Raw genomic sequence first — 6,000 nt, forward strand, 5'->3', positions numbered from 1 at the left:
GAGAGAGAGAGAGAGAGAGGCCAGAGAGTTAGTGCAGTGGGTAGGACATTTACCTCACAGCTAGCCAAGATGGGTTCAATTCCCAGCACTCCCCTGGTCCCCTGAAGCAGAACCAGGAATAACTTCTGAGCATTGCTTGAGTGTGTCCCAAACACACACATAAAAATAATTTTAAAAATTAAAGAGGGACCAGAGAGATAGCATGGAGATAGGGCATTTGCCTTGATGCAGAAGAACGGTGGTTCAAATACTGGCATCCCATATGGTCCTCTAAGCCTGCCAGGAGCGATTTCTGAGCATAGAGCCAGGAGTAACCCTGAGCACTGCCGGGAATGACCCAAAAACCAAAAATTAAAATAAAATAAATGAAAAGAGAGCTTTATCTCAAATATCAGATCAAAAAGGTGGGCCAGAGGACCCGGAGAGATAGCACAGCGGTGTTTGCCTTGCAAGCAGCCGATCTAGGACCTAAGGTGGTTGGTTCGAATCCCGGTGTCCCATATGGTCCCCCGTGCCTGCCAGGAGCTATTTCTGAGCAGACAGCCAGGAGTAACCCCTGAGCACTGCCGGGTGTGGCCCAAAAACCAAAAAAAAAAAAAAGGAGGGCCAGAGCAATAAAATAGTGGGTAGGATGCTTGCCATTTTGGAGGGGGAGTGTTGGGCCACACTCAGCAGTGCTCAAGGGTTACTCCTTGCTCTGCGCTCAGAAATTGCTTCTGGCAAGTCCGGGGACCATTTGGGATTTCAGAGATTGAACCCTGGTTGTCTACATGCAAGACAAATGCCCTACCACTGTGATATCACTCCAGCCCCAAAACAACACTGATTGTGTTATTATAGAGGGGCCAGAACAAGCGGTGGCCAGGTCACATAAGTTGTGTTCCTTCAGGGGTCTTGTCAGGTTCTAGAGCTGCCCATGTATCCTGGCTCAAGTCCCACTCCACTCTTTGAAGCCAGTGTCCAAAATAATCTGACCTTGGCTGTCCTTGTCATATCATCACTACATTTCTTTTGGAAGGAATAGTCTGGGGGCATTGGCAATCTGGCTGTGAATCCAAGAGCAGGTGACCCAGCTCCTGTTCCTAACTCATCTATTTGCAAAGTCCCTTTGCCATGCAAAGTAACATCACAGGTGAGTGACCCATTATTCCATTTACAACACAGTGGCAATTCTGTAGGCCACACCTCAGCTTGGTATCTAGGAGTTACTCTGGGCAGTACTTGGGCCCCAATTTTGTTTTGTTTGTTTCTGAAAACGGTATTATAAAAGGCTCTTTTATCTTTTTTTGAGGGGAAGCACAACTGGCAGTGCTCAGGAATTACTCCTGGCAGTGCTTGGGTACCATATGGGATACTGGGGATCAAACCTGGGTCAGCTTCATGCAAGGCAGATACCCTACCCACTGTGCTATCATATCACTTTAGCCCCACACTGTCTTTGATCTTAACAGATAATAATAAAGACTTAGAGTCTATGGAAAGCAAGTGAAAGTCTGACTCTGGATTGGATGCAAATAATTCATAGAAATCACTGTTAAGTCAAACACATTTTTCCCAAAAGGTTACAATCCGGGAGGTGAGTCACTGCTGGCACTGATTTTAGCAGATGGATTTACTCCCAGCTTCCGCCTCATGAAAGTCATCTGAAACAATTCTTTTTTCTACTTCCCTCAGCCCTGACTGACTTTGCCCCCTACCCTAAGGTTAACACACCTACCTGAAGGTCCCTAGTACCTTGTGTCCCATCTAGTTTCAGCCCTCCCTTCACCTGTAGAGCATCAGGAAATCATCACTCTCCTCCACAATGCATGTTGTCAGCCTGGTGCTCTTAGTGCAATTAGATTTCCCATCAAAATTGTTTAGGCACCTTGCAAAGGGTTTCTTTCTCATTCCACTTACACCCCCCCCACCCTTGGGATTTTTGGGCCACACATGGTACTCAGGCAGACTCAAGGAGATCGATCATATGGGATGCTGGATAGTCTGCGTGCAAGGCAACTACCCTATCCATTGTGCTATTGCTCGGGGTCCCACTTACCTCTTTCTAAATAAAGGCAAAAGTTCTTAGAAAGCTCTAAAGAAGATAAATCACCCTCCTTACACCTGTAGACTGGCACCTATCCACTGACCCACAATTATAAGCAAGGCCGTAAACTAGCTGTTTTTAATCTCTGTAACTGTGAACCAGCTCTCACCCAAGGACCCGAGGTCCAAGGCTACTGCCCTAAAAGGCCCTGGGATATTTATTTATTTATTTATTTATTTATTTATTTATTTATTTATTTATTTATTTATTTATTTATTTATTTTGGTGTTTGGGTCACACCTGGCAGTGCTCTACACTCATAAATCGCTCCTGGCAGGCTCAGGGGACCATATAGGATGCCGGTATTTGAACCGCCATCCTTCTGCATGCAAGGCAAACACCTTACCTCCATGCTATCTCACGGGCCCCAAGGCCCAGGGATTTTATAGTTTGCAGTTGAACCAACCCACAAGTCAAAAACTCTTGCAGCCCAGTGAACAGCTAGAGTCTGAGTCCTTTCACACTTTCACTTCTAGATAAAAGGTAGCCGGGAGGGACAGGTGGGGAGAGGAGGGGAGGAATGGAATTAATGACTTAATGCCTACAAAGCTCTAACAACTTGCTGCAGATAAGGTCTCATTATGGTTAATTGTTATTATTATTGTTGTTATTGTTATGAACATGATTCCTAAGAAATGCTGCCACGGCTCTGTTAATGACCTCAGGTCAGGGATTTAATTAAGACTTCTCCATGCCAATGGCCCCAGGCATCTTGTTCCCACCCCTGCAACTGGGTTCCACCTCCTTCCAGTTCCTCCCACGGGGTCCCTCCTGGAGAACTTTCTTCATCCTTCATTACCCTCAGCAGCTTCCTCTTCCACTCCAGTCCCAGCTCCCCAGGATTTTGTTCCCAGCCCCAACCTCAGGTTGCTTATAATCTCATACGCCTCCTTCAACCTTGCCTTTCCTTTTCTGAGTTTCTAGCCCCTCTGTCCATTTCTTTTCACCTCCTGTTCTCAAAAGCAGAATGTTTTTGTCAGTCAGGAAAGGTAAGAAAGGGATTGCAGAGCCTGTTCCCACCTACTGCAGCCTGCCCTGTTGCCCTCACTTCCTGCACTTTGTCCCCAGGTCTCCTCAGCCCTGAGAACTTGGGGCTTGTTCTTGGGGTGGTGAGGCCGGTTGGGTGGGTTGGTTGGTTTAGGGTTACAAAGTTTGGCTCTTAACTCCTATCCCTATGCAGCTGCCTTCTTTCATTAATTAATTCCAATTTAAAAATAAAAAAAAAAAAACCTCTTCAATTGACCCTCAGTACATGCCTCTGGGGCATATGTCACATCAATTACAGACAACAATTAAGCGAGCTGCCTAAAAGAATGTGAACCCTTGTAAAGATTCAAACACAATCCAGGCCTCACCATTTGAGATCACTCTGCTGGAGATGGACCCTGAGGCAGGAACTGCTGGGGAAGACTTGGGCTGGAACAGAAGAGAGATAGTGGGGGCTTTCTCCTGCTATGGGCCCCTGCCCCCAGCTGTCTAAACTCCTACATGCCAGAGTTTATTTCTACCTTAGCTTGGATAGCCCAAAAGCTAAGCTATTGTAGTTGATGTGGTGGCCTGAGTTTTCATTCTTTTTTTTCTTTTTTTGGTTTTTGGGTCACGCCTGGCAGCACTGGGGGGGGGGGTTACTCCTGGCTCTACACTCAGAAATCACCCCTGGCAGGCACAGGGGACTAAATGGGATGCCAGGATTCAAACCACCGTCCTTCTACATGAAAGGCAAACACCTTACCTCCATGCTATCTCTCCGGACCCAGTTTTCATTCTTTTTTCTTATTTTTCTTTTGGTTTATGGACCACATTCGGCAGTGCTCAGGTGTTACTCCTGGCTCTGTGCTCAGATATTGCTCCTAGCAGGCTCAGGATGCTGGGGATAGAACCCACGTTGGTCCCAGGTTGGCCACGAGCAAGGCAAATGCCCTACCACTGTACTATCGCTCCAGCCCCCTGAGTTTTCCAGACTTGGACAAATGTCCTTCATTCTAAAGTCCACATCTCTAATGTCCTAACTAGCTATCTTGCAAAACTTAAGATATGTCTCTTGGCCTGAGAGAAAGCACAGTGATAGGGCGTTTGCCTTGCATGCAGCAGCCGACCCAGGGCAGATCTGGGTTCAATCCCCAGCATCCCATATGGTCCCCCGAATTTGCCAAGGGTGATTTCTGAGCACAGAACCAGGAGTAATCCCTGATCGCAGCTGATCTAGCCCTTTTGATCTATCTCTTTTCGCAGATGCTATTGACAGGATTAAATAATAATGCTTCATGGTGGTTTGTGGCTATTATTGTATGGTCTTAGGGTTATACCCAGCAATGATCAAGGTCTATACCTGATTCTATACTCAGGAGTGAACCCTGGCTGTGCACAGGGAGGAAATCGAATGTGGTGCTAGGATTTAAACTAGGGTCAACACTATTTAAGGCAAGCGCCTTACCATTTGTACTACCGCTCAGGCCCCTGCTTTGAATAAGGGAAATAGTGGCTGTTACTTGAAGACAGAGACTTTTTCATGGGTATTCCTTCTCACCCTGTGTAATGGTAGATGCTCCAGGAATGTGAATAGAAGGTAGAAGAGAAGGAAAGGAATGAGTGGAGTACATTTATATGCATTATTTGCATGGACAAAAAAATCAGATTCAGCCGGGCCAATGCCTTAATTTCAATTATGTCCTTTCTACCCATCTGAGATAAAAAAAAAAAAAATGCCACCAGGCAAACTGCCTTTCCTTATCTATCTACCTCCTGTATTTATTGAACTCAGTATGTGAGTTGACTCCGAATCACTTTGTTCTTTTATGTTTGCCGGATTTGTTACTCTCCATTTGAGTTCAAACTTCCAGAGAGCAGAGACCACAGCTGTTCAATTTGCTTTGTATGGTGTCCAGCAAAGGGCTGCAGTAGAGTGACACTGAGATATCCTGAACTTGGACCCTGGAGAAATGTGCTAGCTCTGGGGGTATGACCCTTATAATCTGGAACACATTTTTATTTGCTGTTTAAAAAAATGTAGGGGGAATACCAATTTATACCACACTTACCTCCTAGAGGTAAAGCAAAAATTTAATGTGGTCAATGAAGTAATTCAGGAGAGAAAGAATTAGAGAAATTGGGACATATTGACTTTAAAAATTATAGAATGCATTTTGATGCTAACGAGAGCCGAGTAATCCAAATCCAAACTATTCAGATATTTGAAGTGGAGAGGCCATCATCACCCAGAACCCATTGCTGAAAGGACCTGCGACAGTCCCAGACAATAGTTAAAAGCTGGGCACTGAAGTGTCACAGTATCACTGGCAATCTTAGGAGCCTTCTGTATCTCTGCCTCAGGACAAAGCAGATGTACTCACATGTTTGACTTTTTAGTACATTCTCTCTCTTTTGCGGGGGTGCATACCAGGCAGCGTTAGGGGGTTACTCCTGGCTCTACTCTCAGAAATCACTCCTGGCAGGCTCAAAGGACCTGATGGGATGGCAGGGATGGAACCCTGGGTAGGTTATGTGTGCAAGGGAAATACCCTATCCCTGTGATATGACTCCGGCCCCTCATTCTTTATTTCTTTTCCTTCTAAGGCAACCTGGCATTTAACTGTTCTTTTTTTTGGGGGGGGGGGATTACAACCAGAGCTGTTGAGGGATTATTCCTAGCCCTGTGCTCAATGGCCACTTCAGACAGGGTTCAGGGGACCATAGGTAGTGCCAGGGATGGAACCAGAATTGACTATATGCAAGTCAAGACCTAAACCCCTGTTCTCTCTCTCTAGCCTCAGTATTTAACTTTTCACTAGAATTCAAGTGGGGGCAGGGGAATTGAAAGGTTATAGATTGAAGCTGATCATTGCCCTGAACATTCCTTTAAAACTGGATATATGCTGTATGGAGGAAAAATAAGAACTCACCTTTCTGGACTGTTT

Source organism: Suncus etruscus, chromosome 1, assembly GCF_024139225.1.
Source record: "Suncus etruscus isolate mSunEtr1 chromosome 1, mSunEtr1.pri.cur, whole genome shotgun sequence".
In the NCBI taxonomy this organism is placed as follows: Eukaryota; Metazoa; Chordata; class Mammalia; order Eulipotyphla; family Soricidae; genus Suncus; species Suncus etruscus.